Genomic DNA, 15791 nt, shown 5'->3' on the forward strand with positions numbered 1-15791 from the left:
TGATCGTCTTGATATTTCTATCTAATGATAGTTACAGCAGGGGCTATCATCATAGAGGGGTTCATGCTTTCCAAGGCTAAGCCCCAGGCACCAGCTTTCACTCCTAAACTAATCAACGATTAATAATCCCCTGTATGCTTCTTGGTCCTTCTGGTGCTTTCTTCAAAAATAAACCCATTTTAAGTTAAAGACTTTATAAACTTCTTCTAACAGTCTAAATCACAACACATACATAATTCTTTTCTGTCTTATTCTTTCATTCTTTCTCATATGCTTTGCAAAACAATGATTGTTTTTACTATTAACTTAGCCATTATCATAATTTTTGCATTTTACAAATAAAGGTAAGGATATATGCCTCTTTGAATACAGATATGTACAAGTTTATATTTAGAAAAAGTAAAATGCAGACACATTTTTTTATGAGGTTTTGCTATTTTGTGATCTTTCGTTATCCGCAGAAAATTTACATTCATAGCAAGCCTAATTTTATTCCAGCTATTCCTTTGTTTGATAGGCTGATACAGCAAATCTCACTAAGATGAGGTCTTTGACGTTCACAAGGCCTCCTGATTTGGCCTGTGAGATGCAGGCTCTCTAGCTTCTTTGCAATCACCTTGTGGGGAAAGGAAATTGCTTCTTTCAGGCAACCATTGGCAATTTCAGGCTGATTTTGGCTTAATGGCAACTCTTCAATTGTTGCTACTTCCAACAAGGCAAGAACAAACTAAAATCTTGTCTGAGGGAGTGGAACATTCTAGAGAAAGAAGGAAAATGCTCAAAACTTGATATTAAGCACAGGGCCTGTCAACTCAAACAAAACCTTGGAAGATTATTTTTAAAAAACTGATAAAAATGGCAGGTAAAAGAACTGCATTTTTGCCAAGGTATTGCCAACAAGAAAGTGAAAGAACCTGAAATGCAAAGAGGACAGATTGACAGTTCACGTTGAGTGCTTTCTTTCCACATAATTCTTTAGCTTGAGGCTCTTAACCTTTTTAATATTCCTAACAACATGCCTGCAATATCATGTGTAGCTTCCCTGCTAAGAGGCTCAGCGAGGAAAAGAGAAATTTGAGAGAAATACATGGATTTTACCCAACATAAATAAGATTGTAATGCAAATAAGAATATAACATTTCTGGGATTGTACACATGAATTTGTTCTACATATTGTGTGTTCTCTTAATAATTAAATACTGGGAAACTGTTCAGAAGGAAAAAGAAATGCTTGAAATAGATTTTTTAAGAAGCTGTGAAATAGCTGAACGCTCAACAAAAACGAAATACCAACCCTGAAATTAAAATTTCCCCGAAAAAATACATTGTTATGATCAGTTACAAGAGCAATATTTCATATGCTTGCCCTAATCAAACATGGAAACAGTCCTACACCCTATTACTGCCATTAGGATACTGTGACTCCATCAGAACAAACCCTCATTTTTAATATTATATCCAACATATTTTTCCAGATTACCTAAATCAAATAGAGCTTTAGATCAAATGGTGGAAAGTACCCATACCTTTCTTCCACTGGATACTTTAACAGTCTTAACATAAAGCCAACAGGATATTAGACATGTTCCCCTTTAAGTCTACCATACAAAAGCATGACATTTTGAAACCAGTAAATTATAGAAGACTATTTAAATTTTTAAAAATCCATCTGATGTAAAAGTGTTCATTCTGAATTTAAAATTCTTCTGATAAAAAAATACAGTAAATGTGTTCTTTAGAAGCCTTTCTTTTTTTTTAATTGGCAGAGGGTATATGAGTTCACCAGAGAGATACAGAGAAATACAGAGAGACAGAGAGAAGGAGAAAGTACCCCTCAACTGGGCATAGTCACATCCGAATCCTCTCTTCCATTTCTGTGTCCAATCTGGATTTGGGGCATGTGTGTACAGAGGCCAGCATGTTTCACGGTGCTGGACTGGGATTTGCATCGCAATTGGCTATGTGAGATCCAGCTTCCTTAGCCACTAGGTTACGAGGCTGCCCTCTTTAGGGCTTTTACTACTGGGTCTTCAGGAAAGCCACGACACATTTTTCTATGTAGAAAAATGACCTTTCCAACAACCCAGTAAGAGTTCCATCTCTAAAGTGAGCCCCTAAATATAAGAAAATAGAAGCATTAGAAAAATTGTTCCTTTACAGAAACCAAGTTTTTCAAAATCAATAAATCAAAAAAGACTACAAAAAAATTATGAATAAATTTACATCATGTAAGATTCACTCTGATATGGAATTTTCCTAATTAAAAAAAAGTCAGTATTTAAATATATCCTTTTTTAAGAAAGAGAGCCCCCAAAGTGGGAAAAATTTATTTAAGCCAACTATTCTTTTACAGATTCCTAACAGATCAGGAGACTAGAAAATAAAAACTCATCTCAGAGATGTGCAAAACTTTTATCTATATAAATCCTTATGATTTCTTTTTTTTTTTGCTAGAGGGTGTGTGTACTCTCCAGAAAGAGACAAAGAGGGAAAGGAGAAAGCACCCCCCACACATGGGGAATGGTCACACTGCAATCCCTTCTCCTGCAACTCTCCAGTATTTTGAGTATGCACATGCACTCGTATTTTCTAAATCTGCCAAGTTCCTGGAACTTGAAACCCTTGGTCAGCCATATGAAATCCAGCTGCCTTAACCATCAGGTCATGGAGCCAGATAACGAACCCCTTCTCCTACAAGGCAAGTCTTTTCTCCTGATTCGCAGTAATTAGATTTGAAACTGCACATAAAATGTAAGACAAATAAAGCAGACTGCCAAGGCCCAACTGCAGCAGCACAGGCAGTTGAGACAGTGCTCTGCAGGCTGAGACCACATGGGAGGCCTGGGCTGGGTTCCCAGTCCATACTAAAAGCTGGGCACAGTGGTGTGTGCCAACCCAGGACTTGAGGCAAGAGGATCACGAGGTCAAGTCTGACCACTCAATGCGACCCTGTTTAAAGAAAAGTTGGGTGTGGTAACTGCACCTGTTATCCCTACTTGGGAGGAGCGGGTGAGACAGCAGGATCACAACAGGAGACCACGCCTAAAAAATAAGTGAAATAAAAACAGACTGCCAAGACATCATAATGTGAAGATAGCTTCTGACTCTGTTGCCTTGTTTAACAATTCAAATACCCATTAGTAATCTGTATACTGTCAACATACACAGACGTTGTCCACCCAAGCGACTGCATCTGTTCAGTGGCCTCTCTGTCCAGAACACTGTGAGCTGCTCAGTGACAAGTAAAGTAATGGGCGCAATCCTTGCTAACACAGAGAAGCCAGAACATACACTGTCATCTCCCTCCTCCATGGCTTGCCTCGGGGCACTTCCCCCCTGTTTAAATTCTACCGAGCCCTTATAAAGCAATTCAAATACCAGAGTCCATGAATTTTTCACGGCTGGACTTAGTCTTTCCTACAAATGCTTTTCTGGCATGTTGAATGTATTCTTACAGGCTTGTACACAGAGTTCAAGATAGAATGTGAACAAGACTCTCATTCCAAAGCTAGACTTCAATTCTCTAGGAAAGGATTACATCTAGGTCATCTTTATATCTACCTGCCACTCTCTACACAGCTTTCCTTTCTATGTAAGTAAATGTAATTCAAGGGTCAACATGGTTCATAGGGACAACTTTCAGTTTTGTTAAGTATTTTTTACTCTGTGCTGCTTTGAGAATAGAATCTTCTCAACCTATAGAAACTATAGTCCTTTCCTAAGAATAGCATGATACTGGACCAGCAAGTGGCATGGTAGTTAAGGTGCTGGAATCCCACATAGCTGACAGGGGTTCAAGTCTTGGACCTGAAGGCTGAAAAATCACGCCAGACAAGTATACATGCATGTCCGCAAATCCTAAACGGAGAGTGAAGGAGGGAACCAGCAGTTAGCGTAATGGCTATGTCGCTGGACTCCCACATAGTCGACCGCAGTTCGTGTCCTGGACCCGGTGGCTTAAAACTCACGCCAGGCATGTGTGCGTACGTGCCCAAGATCCCACGAGGAGAACGGAGGAGGAGGGATTGCGGTGTGACCATCCCCCCAGGGGGTGATTTCTCGCTTTCTGTCTCTATGTCTCTCTCTGTCTGTCTGGCAAGCGCACACGCCCTATAGCGAAAATCTCTCAAAAAAAAAAAGGAGAGTGAAGGAGAAGGGATTGTAGTGTGGCAATCTCCTTGGGGGGTGACTTCTCACTTTCCCTCTTTCTGGCTCTCTTTCTCTCTGGCAAGCACACATGCCCTATGGCAAAAACCGTAAAAAAAATAGCACAATAAAATATCAATACATTGCCTTCTAGACTGGCCCTAGAGTGCAATGGTTAAATGGTTAAATGGGAGACAAGTCCCACTTGGCCAACTGTGAGGTTCCCACTGCAGAAGTTTGAAAAACATGCAGGGCATGTTTGCATGCATGCCCCAAATTCCGAAGGGATGGGAAAATGGAGGAAAAAGCATTGCAGTGTGACCACGCCTCATCAGAGGGTATGTCATCCCTCTCTATTTTGCATCCTCTGGCAATTAAAAAATGTTTTATTCCAGTGAATGAAGCAATTTTACATATTTCTTCATTTTCATCATTCTTAAAATACACACTGTAAAGTAGTTCACATATATTTGTTCCCACTGCTGCACTTCACTCATTAAATACTTCTAAAGCGTTCAGTGAGATGGTACAAAAGAATATTCAACAGATAGAGTTAATTGCATTCTTAATAATAAATTTGGGCAGAATTCTTTTCTTCAACCTAACTTAGGTTATGATAGGGAAACCCACTCAGCCCATTTAAACTCATTCAACTTCTAGCATCTTGTTCTTTAAAAATCAAAGCAAAATCAAAAACAAAACAGACAAAAAAAAAAACATGCAGAAACATCTGGTTCTTTGTAATGCAATCTTTAACTACCTAAATAATACCAATTTTAGAACAGCTACACCTGCCCTAATAAACAGACAGGAACTATAGATAGTACAGCAACAATAACCATTCGTTAAATGTTGATAAAATCCATCTGCAGTACTTTCAAAAACTTTACTAAGAGGGGAACATTTCTTTGTCTTTACTTCAGCAATTCCATAGGAAATCATTATTTCTAGAATACAAAAAAATATATACTTATCTTTTATATTCTATCCAAAAACAGTAAATTGAATCTGACTAGTGAAGTTTCTGTTACATTAATAACAATGTTTCTTTGCATATAAAAAAATACTACCTTGGAAATTTAAAATAAACCAATTGGTGGGACAGTCAGTGCATAGTGGTGAAGGTGGCTGGGTCCCCACATGGCCACTGAGTGGGTCATGTCCCACACCTGGCAGCTTGGAAAACACACCAATTGGTTTTGTGTCCAAAAATCCAGAGACGAGATGGAGGATAAGGGACTGTGGTGTGGCCAGGCCCCCAAGGGGTGATTTCTGTCTTTCTCTCTCTCTTTTTCTCTCTCTTCTTTGACAAGCACATGTACCTATGGCAAAACTTAAAAAAAAATTCTTATTTAAAAAAAATTGTTATAACATTAAATTTCAAGTCCTCGTAAAATGAATTGCTGTGTTTGATACAATGCAAATGAATGTCAAAACTGTGACTATATTTAGTTATTCATTCCAAAGAAATCTTTGTAAAACCCTTTATCAAATGACATTTTACCTGAAAATAACAGCTACAAAAAAATGAAATGTTTTCTCAGTGATTTCAAAGTTAAACATCAATATATTGTTAAAACTGTTCTGCTTTGCTGAATATTATAATCATTATGACATAAAAGCAACTCATACAGCATTACATCAGAAATATTGTTACTAGAATGAGAATTTCCTGAGGATTAATGATGAAATAAATGGGATGACTTAAACCCCTAAAGAAAACTTCTTAATGTTATGTTATGGCAGACTTCTTAGATAATAAATTTAAGTGATTGTTAACTTGATAAACAAGGTTTCTCTTCTGTTAATGAACATAGAAATTAAGTTATAGCACACATGATTCTCTAACTTATTCCGTGGTTGTGTGGGTATTTGATACCACTCTCCTTTTAAAACATTAATTGAGTAGATAATGCTGATGATACTTTTCTTATGCCAAACGTTTCTAGCAATTAGACTCACAGAAAAGACCATCTATATTTGAGACAGTTTTTCTGGGATTGTTACCTTCCCTTTCGTGTTGAGGCCCCTCTGATGCACTAATTTAATCCAACTCGACTACAAATTCTAACAATGCTAACCCCAAAACATATCTCAGTCAGTCATCTGACTGCTATTCCCTTAGTCCGAGCCATCATCCATCTCTTACATGGACTCTCACAGTGGTTTCTTATCTGGCGTTCTTGCTTCCTCTTCAATCACCTATAATTCATTTTCCACACAGCAGTATGAGGTTTCATGAAAACACACACATCGAATCACATTAGCTCTCCTGCTTAAGGCCATCCAGAGACTTCCCATAAAACTCAACTCTGCCTGTACAGCCCTGGTAGACCAGTCTCTGCCGACCTCTGTATTCCCTTCTTTATTTCTTTGTCTTCACTCATACCACTCTGGCCTTCACTTTATTCAGACGACTCAGCAAGCCTACTCCCAACTCCAGATTTCGCTGGCTTGTTCTTCTCCCAGGTTTTCATGTGCCCGATGCTCTGGCATACTAGGGCTTCAGTTCATCCGCCATCTCCTGAGGACTTCCTTGGCCACAAAACCCCTACACAACCATCATAGCCACATAACTCACCAACACTTCACTCTGGTTATTTTTTTCAGAGCACTTCCCACTATCTAAAACAATCATTTCTGTTCAGTTTTAGTATGTGTATTCTGTCTCTTTTACCAGAAACACGCACAAGGACCTGATTTTTCTTACTCACCACCAAACTATGGATAGAACACAGCAGGGGCTCAATAATTTGTTCATCAAATAAAGATCCCCTAATATGTGAATAAAAATTGAAATTTTATGTTATACAGTTATATGCAGCCTTTGATAAACAGTAGCACTCACAAACAGTAAACATTTCAAAAACATGGCTCTCTGAAGGACTGATTATTTGGTCATCTGCAGTCAATAATATGATATCAGGTAAGAAACTTGCTACTCTCATCCACAAATATCAGCAGAGCCAGTATAGTAATACATGTTCCTTCTGAACTCAGCTATCTACATAAAACGTAACCAAAAAAAATCAGAAATTTATTAAAAGCAAACCAAAAGGGGCCTCTGGGCAGCTAGAGGGGTCATGAAATAAGAAATATATGTAGAGGGAGAAATTAGATTTAGGGTGGTATATTTTAGAAGTCTTGATTTGACTTTTATTATAGGGAGAATTCATAGAAGTCAAAACTAGGCTTTCATGGCCCAGGCTTGGTGGTTCAGTGAGTAGCATACTGAACTGCAGTACCGAGAGCTACCTGGTCAATCCTGGGCTCAGGTACTGAGTCACCCTGAAAGCACAGGAGGTAAGTGTGCACTCAAAATCCAGATAAGCTAGATGGCTGTGGGAAGGAGACTTGGTGTGACAAAGCCCCGTCAAGGGTTCCCCTCTCTCTCTAGTTCACTCCCTCTCACATGTTCACACATTCTCTCCCATGGACAAAATTAATAAACTTTAAAAAAAAACTACTTTTACATGTCATCTAAAATTCAATGGGCTATTACAAAATATTTAAACACACACACACACACACACACACACACACACAATCCCTAGTCCAGGAAGTGGAGATTAGTCCACCATCCCTTGAATAATGGGCTAACCTTAGTGATTTATTTCCAAACACACAAACAAGACAAACAAACAAAAACAGAGCATGCAAAGGGAGGAGAAAGTAACTTTAGAGAACACAACTTGGCAAGCACTGCTTTGCACAGGGGATAAGGGCTAAGTCATGATGACACAGACATTCTTGATGCACTGTCACGAGAATGGTATTTCATCTTTGTAGTCAAGCTCCCCAAAACTGTAACCCCAGAATAGTTGTAAGAAACTTATCAGACAGACTCAAACTGAGAGACATTCTACAAAATATAAGGAGTCTTTAAGAAGTATGTGGAAGATATGAAAAACTACACACGGATCTCAAACCTTTTTGCACCAAAATAAACTTGTGCTTTTATTTTATTTTTCAGGAACTTTTTGACACCCTCTTGTACCTAATCAGCATTCTTCAGAATTGTCAAGATTGGGATCAGCAGATGGCATAATGGTTGTGTCACTGCATTCCCACTTAGTCAACCGTGGTTCAAGTCCCAGACCCCGGGACTTAAAACTTATGTTGGGTGCACATGAGTGCATGTACAAGATCCCAAGAAGAGAGTGGAGGAGAAGGGACTGCAGCGTGGCCATCCCCCCAGGTGGGGGTGATTTCTTGCTTTCTGTCTCTCTGTCTCTCTCTTTTTCTCAGGTGAGCACACGCACGCTAAAGCAAAAATCTCTCTTAAAAAAAAGTGTTGAGGTTATTAAACAAGGAAAACCTGGGAAATTTTCAGACACTATAAAGACTATAGTAGTCTTGGTGAGTAAACGCAACCAACAAGGATGGTGGATAGAATTCTGGAACAATTACCAAAAAAATACATTAGAGAAAGATTGCTGCAACCTGAACAGAGTGTGTTGGTGTGTTCATAGTAACATACCAGTGTTGGTTCCTTAGTTTTGATATTCGTACCTTGGTAAACTGTTTACCAAATAGGACAGACTGGGTGTGGAATCTACTGCAGTATCTTTGCAACTTTTCGGTAAGACTAAATTACCCAAAAATAAAAAGCTTATTTTTTTAAGCCGTATCTATGTGGAATACTCTCAAACATTTTTTATTGATATGCTCAGGGCAAAGTACAGTGTGCACAGCATACAATCCTTTGTGTATGAAAAAGACTGTGTTGTGTGGGCGCACATACTGGTATGCTCATAAAATCTTCCTTTAAAGATGAATGGACTGCTTTTGAGAAACTTAGTAGCAATAGCTTACACTGGAATAGTAATAACAGCCTTAAAGCAGGACTGGCTATGTGTCAGTCATGACTCTACAGATGTATTAATTCATCTTTCTCACAAACATCCACAAACGAGTGTTACTATTTACGCAGAGAATCTGCAATGTGAATATTGACATTACTCATGCAGGAGTTGGGCATTTCCCCTCGGGCTCTCACAAGATATTTCGATGACATGTCTTCACTTAAACTATGGCTTCATTTCTTATCCTCCCTCACCAATATAATGTAAACCTGGCAAAAAGCCCAGACATTTGGCATCTTTTGTAAATTATTCTATCCTTTTGACTACTAGGTCATATGGAAAACACATAAGTGAGACTTATTTGTCTCTGCTAATATGTATATTTACTATAGTTTGATCTATATCTGAGGGAACGTCAAAAACTTTGTGAAAATGGAATTATAGTACAAGTTTATTTTGGTGCAAAAAATTTGTTTTAATTCATGCATAATTTTATCAAAATAAGCATTTTCCGTGAACTTTTGAATAGTCCTTCCCACCTTTATATGTCAATTGTAATACCCCACAAGGATTATAACCCTAGAGAGGTTGCCATCTGGAAAGAACATATCATTACTTTATATTAATATTATATTTTACTCTTTGTGTCAATGAGGAACATAAAAACAGGATTTTAAATTGTGGTATGTGGACCTCCCAGTGAGTCTGTAGAGCCTGGATGGGGAAAAGTGCATTTTTATTTTCACAAGCAGTCCACTGGCATTTAGCATTTTCTTCCCATAAATATGAACATAACACCAGCCACAGTAGCATTAGCAGACCTGTGATACTGTCACCAGTAGAAATAACAAATACTTTCCTACCACATAATATTTAGGCAGATACCTTGTAATGCAGCTTAGATTTATCATGACTTCAAAAATATAACTGATAGAAGCAATATATTTAAGAAACACAATGGAAAATTGGAAAAAATGGAAAATTGCCTGTTGATCAAAATGTATATGATAACAACTTTAACTGGACTAATATATAGTGAATTCATGCTGGGAAAATTCATTTTGCATGCTGTAATGATATACAGTGACTGAATGTATAAAAAAATTATATATATGTGTGTGTGTATATGTATATATACATATTATATATATATGTAAGTACTTAAATTCTACAAAGTGAAAAAATATACATAGAACTGATATTAAGTATATAATCATATTATCAGCAAATAGGGACAATTCAACTTCTTCTTTTCCTGTCTGAATGCCTTTTATTTCATCCTCTAGTCTGATTCCACTATATACCTAGAAAATCAAAAGGAATCCATGAGAAAACTTCTAGAAGTGATCACTGAATTCAGTAAAGTTTCAGGATACAATGTCAATCTACAAAAATCTATAGCTTTTTAATATAACAATAATGAGCAGACTAAGACAGAATTGAAGAAAGCAATCTCATTTACAATAGCTACAAAATGAATAGATACCTACAAATAAATCTAACCAAAGAAGTAAAAGACCTTTACAAGGCAAACTAGGCAAAACTAAAATAAGAAATTGTGTATGACATTTTATTTTATTTTTATTTATTTATTTATTTTTGGTGGGGGGGGAGAGGGTTTCTGGTATAGGGCATGTGAGCTCGCCAGACAGACAGAGAGAGACAGAGAGACAGAAAGCGAGAAATCACCCCCCAGGGGGGATGGCCACGCCGTAATTCCTTCTCCTCCATTCTCCTCTCGGGATCTTGGGCACGCACGCACGCGCGCCTGGCGTGAGTTTAAGCCACCGGGTCTGGGACACGAACTGCAGTCGACTACATGGGAGTCCAGCAACATAGCCATTATGCTAACTGCTGGTCCCGTGTATGATATTTTAAAATGGAAAGACATCCTGTACTCTTGGGTTAGAACAATCAGTGTATCAAAATGTCAGTTCTGCCCAAATAATTGTACATATTTTATGGAATCCCAATATAATTGCCTTAGACATTCTTCACAGAAATAGAAAAAACAATTATAAACTTTGTCTGGAATCAAAAGAGTCCTCATATTTCCAAGGTAATACTGTATAAAATTAATAAACTGGAGGCATCTCACTACCTGCCTTTAAAGTATACTACAGGCCGGCAGGTGGCATAGTGGTCAAGGACACTGGATTTCCACATGGCCAGCCACAATTCAAGTCCCAGACCTGGTGGCTTGCTTTCTCACTTTCTCTGCTACTCTCTCTCTCTCTTACTCTGTTACTCTCTGATAAAATGAAAATAAATAAATAAATGGGTAAATAAAGCTAAATAAGTTTAAAAAAATAAAAAAATAAAGTATACTACAAAGCAGTGATGATTAAGACAGCATGGTACTGGTATAAAAATAGATACACACACCCATGGAACAGAATGGAGAATCCAGAAATAAACCTCAAATCATATAGTCTGCTGATCTTTGACAGAGTTTAGGCAATGCAGTGGAGAAAAGAAAGACTCTTATCCAAATGATGTTGGAAGAATTGGATATTCTTCTACAGAAAAATTAAACTGGACCCCTATCTCTCACCATTAACTAGAATTAATTCAAATTGGATCAAAGACTTAAAGCTTCCAACCACAAAACTACTGACAGAAAACATAGGGAAAACTTTTAAAGCCATTGGAGGAGGCAAAGATGTCTTAAATAAGACCCCCTAAAGCATAGGCAAAGGTCTCTAAAATAGACAAGTGTAATTACATCAAGCTAAAAAGTTTCCTCACAGTGCAAGAAACTATAACTAAAGTGAAAAGACAACCCTCGGAATGAGAGAAAAAAATTGTAAATTATTCCTCAGATAAGGGATTACTATCTAGAATACATAGAGAACTGAAACAGCTCACCCATTTAAAAAAAAATCCAATTTAAAAATGAGTAAACAAATTTAACAGACAACTCTCCAAGGAAGACTTACAAATGGCCAAGAGCCATGTGAAAAAAATGTTCAAAGTCTCTCATTATAAGGGAAATGCATATTAAAACTACAATGAGGTATCATTTAATCCCAGTTAGAATGGCTAGGATCAAAAAGAAAGAAAAAAAAAAAGAAAAGAGAAAGTAAGTGTTGGTGGAAATGTAGTGAAAAGGGAAGTCTCTTACACTATTGTAATCCAATCTCTGTCGAAAACAGTATGGCGAGTTCTCAAAAACTTACAAATAGAACTTCCACAAGACCCATTAATTCTACACCTTGGTATCTACACAAACGATAATAAAACATTCCATCGGAACGACATCTGCACATTCATGTTTATTGCAGCATTATTTCTAATTGCTAAAACATGGAACCAACCTAACTGTCCAAAAACTGATGACTGAGTTGAAAAACTGTGGCATACACACACACACACACACACACACACACACACGAACATACGCACATACACACACATACATACATACTATGGAATATTACACACCTATAGGAAACAATGAGATCCTATCATTCAAGTCAAAATGGATGAATATAGAAGATATGATGTTGAGCAAAGTGAGCCAGACTTTAAAAGATACACATCATACATCTCTACTTAATTTGTACTGAGTGTCTGCACTTTATGACGGAGGTTGAAAGATCTGAAGATGTGATGGTGGAGAGGATCAGTGTGGATGCTAGTGACAGTAAGAGGGAAAGCGGCTGGTAGAGAGTGGGTGGTGAATTGTGGGTGCAAAAAAAAAAGAAAGAAAAAGAAAAAATATTATAAATAGTAAACTTCAGCTTACAAGAGAAAAATAAAACATTTTGTATTGTCTAAAATATTTCACGATAGCATGTTTCTCTTTACTTATCTGTCATCAAAAGAGCCCTATGCCTAAAAGAAAGGACTGACTAGTGTGCAAAATGTTTACAATCTTTTGTTACACTGTAGTGTATCATTAATTTGTATCCATAAGTTATTGTTATAAATATCACCTGTATTTCTGATAAACTGTCAAATTGCAACTGAAATTTATTTTGCCAATGTTTTCTGAATGAACTGGATAAAGTGATGGGAAAAAAAAAAAAACAGGTATTGGGATCAGCAGTTAGTGTAATGGCTATGTTGCTGGACTCCCATGTAGTTGACAGTCTTTAGAGTCCCGGACTCGGTGGCTTAAACTTATGCAGGGGCGTATGTGCATGCGTGCCCAAGACCCCGAGAGGAGGATAGAGGAGCATGGCCATCCCCTCTGGGGGGAGATTTCTCACTTTCTGTCTCTCTGTCTCTCTGTCTCCCTCTGTCTTTCTGGAGGGCACACATGCCCTATAGCAAAAACCTCTCAAAAAAAAAAAAAACAGGTAGTAGACCCTCTGCTAGATCTTATTACCTAATGTTAAGTGTATCTATCATTCTACTACAATTACTTTTTATACAAAATGGATAACAGTACTTTTTTAAAAATTATAATTTCTGGTATGTATATCCTTGTGGCTACAGAGTGGTTTTTTAAGGCATATAGTGTGTACAACAATTAAATTAAGGGTATAGTCATATTCATCTTCTTCAACATTAAATATTACATTATTCTGTGCATGTGTTAATAGTTCAATGGATTTTTAATACATTAAATAATCCATATTTTTTACTCTGCTGTATCACACTTTTTAATCATTTCATAGCTATTTTAATATATCTTACTTCCTCTCTATTTCAGTTTATTTTTTTATATTGTCCCTTTTAAGAAGAGGTTCATAGGCTTTAACAGCCTACCAAAGAAAAGGGAAGGGTCAGTAAGAAAGCTTATCAAAATTCAAAAGCATATCAGTTTTAATGTTCTGTTTCTTGTCTGCAAATAATTTACACAGAGAGCCATTTGTAGAGAACAAATGCTAAGTACTATTTCTAAAACATAAACGTTAGGGATCATAATAATGAAATGTGATTATCTTAAGAAATATCATTGAGGGACCAGCAGTTAGCGTAATGGCTATGTTGCTGGACTCCCACGTAATCGACCACAGTTTGAGTCCCAGACCCGGTGGCTTAAACTCACACCGGGCACATGTGTGTGTGTGCCCAAGATCCCAAGAGGAGAAAGGAGGAGAAGGGATTGTGGCATGGCCTTCCCCCTGGGGGCTGATTTCTCACTTCTTGTCTTTATGTCTTTCTCTGTCTTTCTGGCGAGCGCACGAACCCTATAGCAAAAACCTCTCAAAAAAAAAAAAAAGGAAGAAAGAAAGAAAGAAAAGAAAAGAAGTATCATTGATTATTTTACTTACATCCATATCCAATGGCTTCTTCAGTATATGAACCACTGGCATCGTGAGATCATCAAAAGAAAACAGGTTTAACTGCACCTAAATCTTTTCTAGTGAAATCATATTGGCTTCTAATAATCACCACTTCTTGTTAGTTATTAGGAGCTATTAGCTCAAGAGACTGGATTGCAATTTTGTCAGATGTCAGCATTAACCTTACTGGGGCCAATGGAGGTACAACAGTACACTGTAGTGTCCTGTGAGACTGATCCCCATGGGAAGGCCTGGGTTCTTGTCCAGAGACTTCCCTCAGAACATCGTGGCACATGTTATTGGCTGAAACTAGAGGTGGACTGCAGTGCTAAAACCCTCTTGGGAGTGCTGTCTCTCTCATTCATGGAAAGAGGGAAGAAGGTAGAGAGAGAGGGAAGGAATTATGAAGCTCACTGATAAGAATTTTTTACAGTCTATTTTTTTCCTCTTTTGGAACTCTGGGACAAGACGTCCCCCATCTCCTCTTTTCTACCTGAAAGACTGCAGTGAACAGTTCTGAGGTACATCCTTCAGCCTCACTCAGTAAACATCAATGTATAATTGAAATAGTCATTGAAATATAAACACTGGCTACAAGCAATTACTCAAAAAATTGTTCAAAACTTTGTTTGCTACTATTTGAAAGAGATAATCTGAAAAGGTCAAGAACAATTTACACAAAAGATGGCTCCCAAACAGCTGGTGGCATGGTGGTTAAGGCGGGTGGATACCACATGGCCAACAGCATGGTTCAAGTACCCAACCCTGTGGCTGGAAAAACATGCTGAGCATATGTGTGTACATACCCAAAATCCTGAAAGGAGGGAGAAATGGAGAACCCCATGGCAGTATTTTCTCACTCCCCAACCCTCCCGACGGACCTCTCTCTCTCTCTTTCTGGCTAGCACACACATCCTCTGACAAATTAAAAAAAAAAAAAAAAAGGCTCCATAGAATTCAGAACAAATCCTGACTATAAAGGTTTATATATTCTATTCAGAGATGACTTTCAAGGACAAGTGAGACAAAGGTACTGTAGGTTTATCGGGGTCACTGATTTATGTCAGAAAATACACAAATAAAAACAAATAGTGGAAAGAATCTGAAGTTACATGTATGTTTCTTAATAAAAGAGTCGCTAAAGCAGTGTCTGAGTCTATCATGTTTTTGTAGAAACTATTTTATCTGCTTCAATGTCTAATTTCAACACCTACTGCCTTTGAGGTGGGGCTCACCTTTTTATGTAGCAAGATCAAACCAAAATGCCTTCAATAAATATAAAGTTTCTCTGGAGAAGGTATTTCTACAAATAAAAACTTCCAAAAGGATGTTAATACATAATACCAAAAACAAGAGCTGGCCTGGGAAAAAAAAAAAAAAAAGGAGGTACATAATCAAAAGAAAATATTGCCTCTCGTTTGATTGCTGGCTTGTGACAAAGCTTGCGAACTTCTCTCCTGGTTGCATGGCAACCAATCTAAGCAGCAGTTCTAGCCTGTAACAAATTTCCATGCCAGAGCTGTGGAAATAGAAGCTAACTACTCAGTATATTTTTTCAAGGTTACCTAAATTTGAAAAAAAAAAAAAAGAAAGAAAGAAAGAA

General features: G+C 37.5%; 1 protein-coding gene across 1 annotated transcript in view; it reads right to left on the minus strand.

Moving 5' to 3' along the window:
- ANK3 (ankyrin 3) overlaps window positions 1-15791 on the minus strand; it is a 743189-nt gene that overhangs the window by 580246 nt on the left and 147152 nt on the right. The gene's annotated exons all lie outside the window — the stretch shown is intronic.

Source organism: Tupaia chinensis, unplaced genomic scaffold, assembly GCF_000334495.1.
Source record: "Tupaia chinensis unplaced genomic scaffold, TupChi_1.0 Scaffold000199_1, whole genome shotgun sequence".
Taxonomy (NCBI): Eukaryota; Metazoa; Chordata; class Mammalia; order Scandentia; family Tupaiidae; genus Tupaia; species Tupaia belangeri.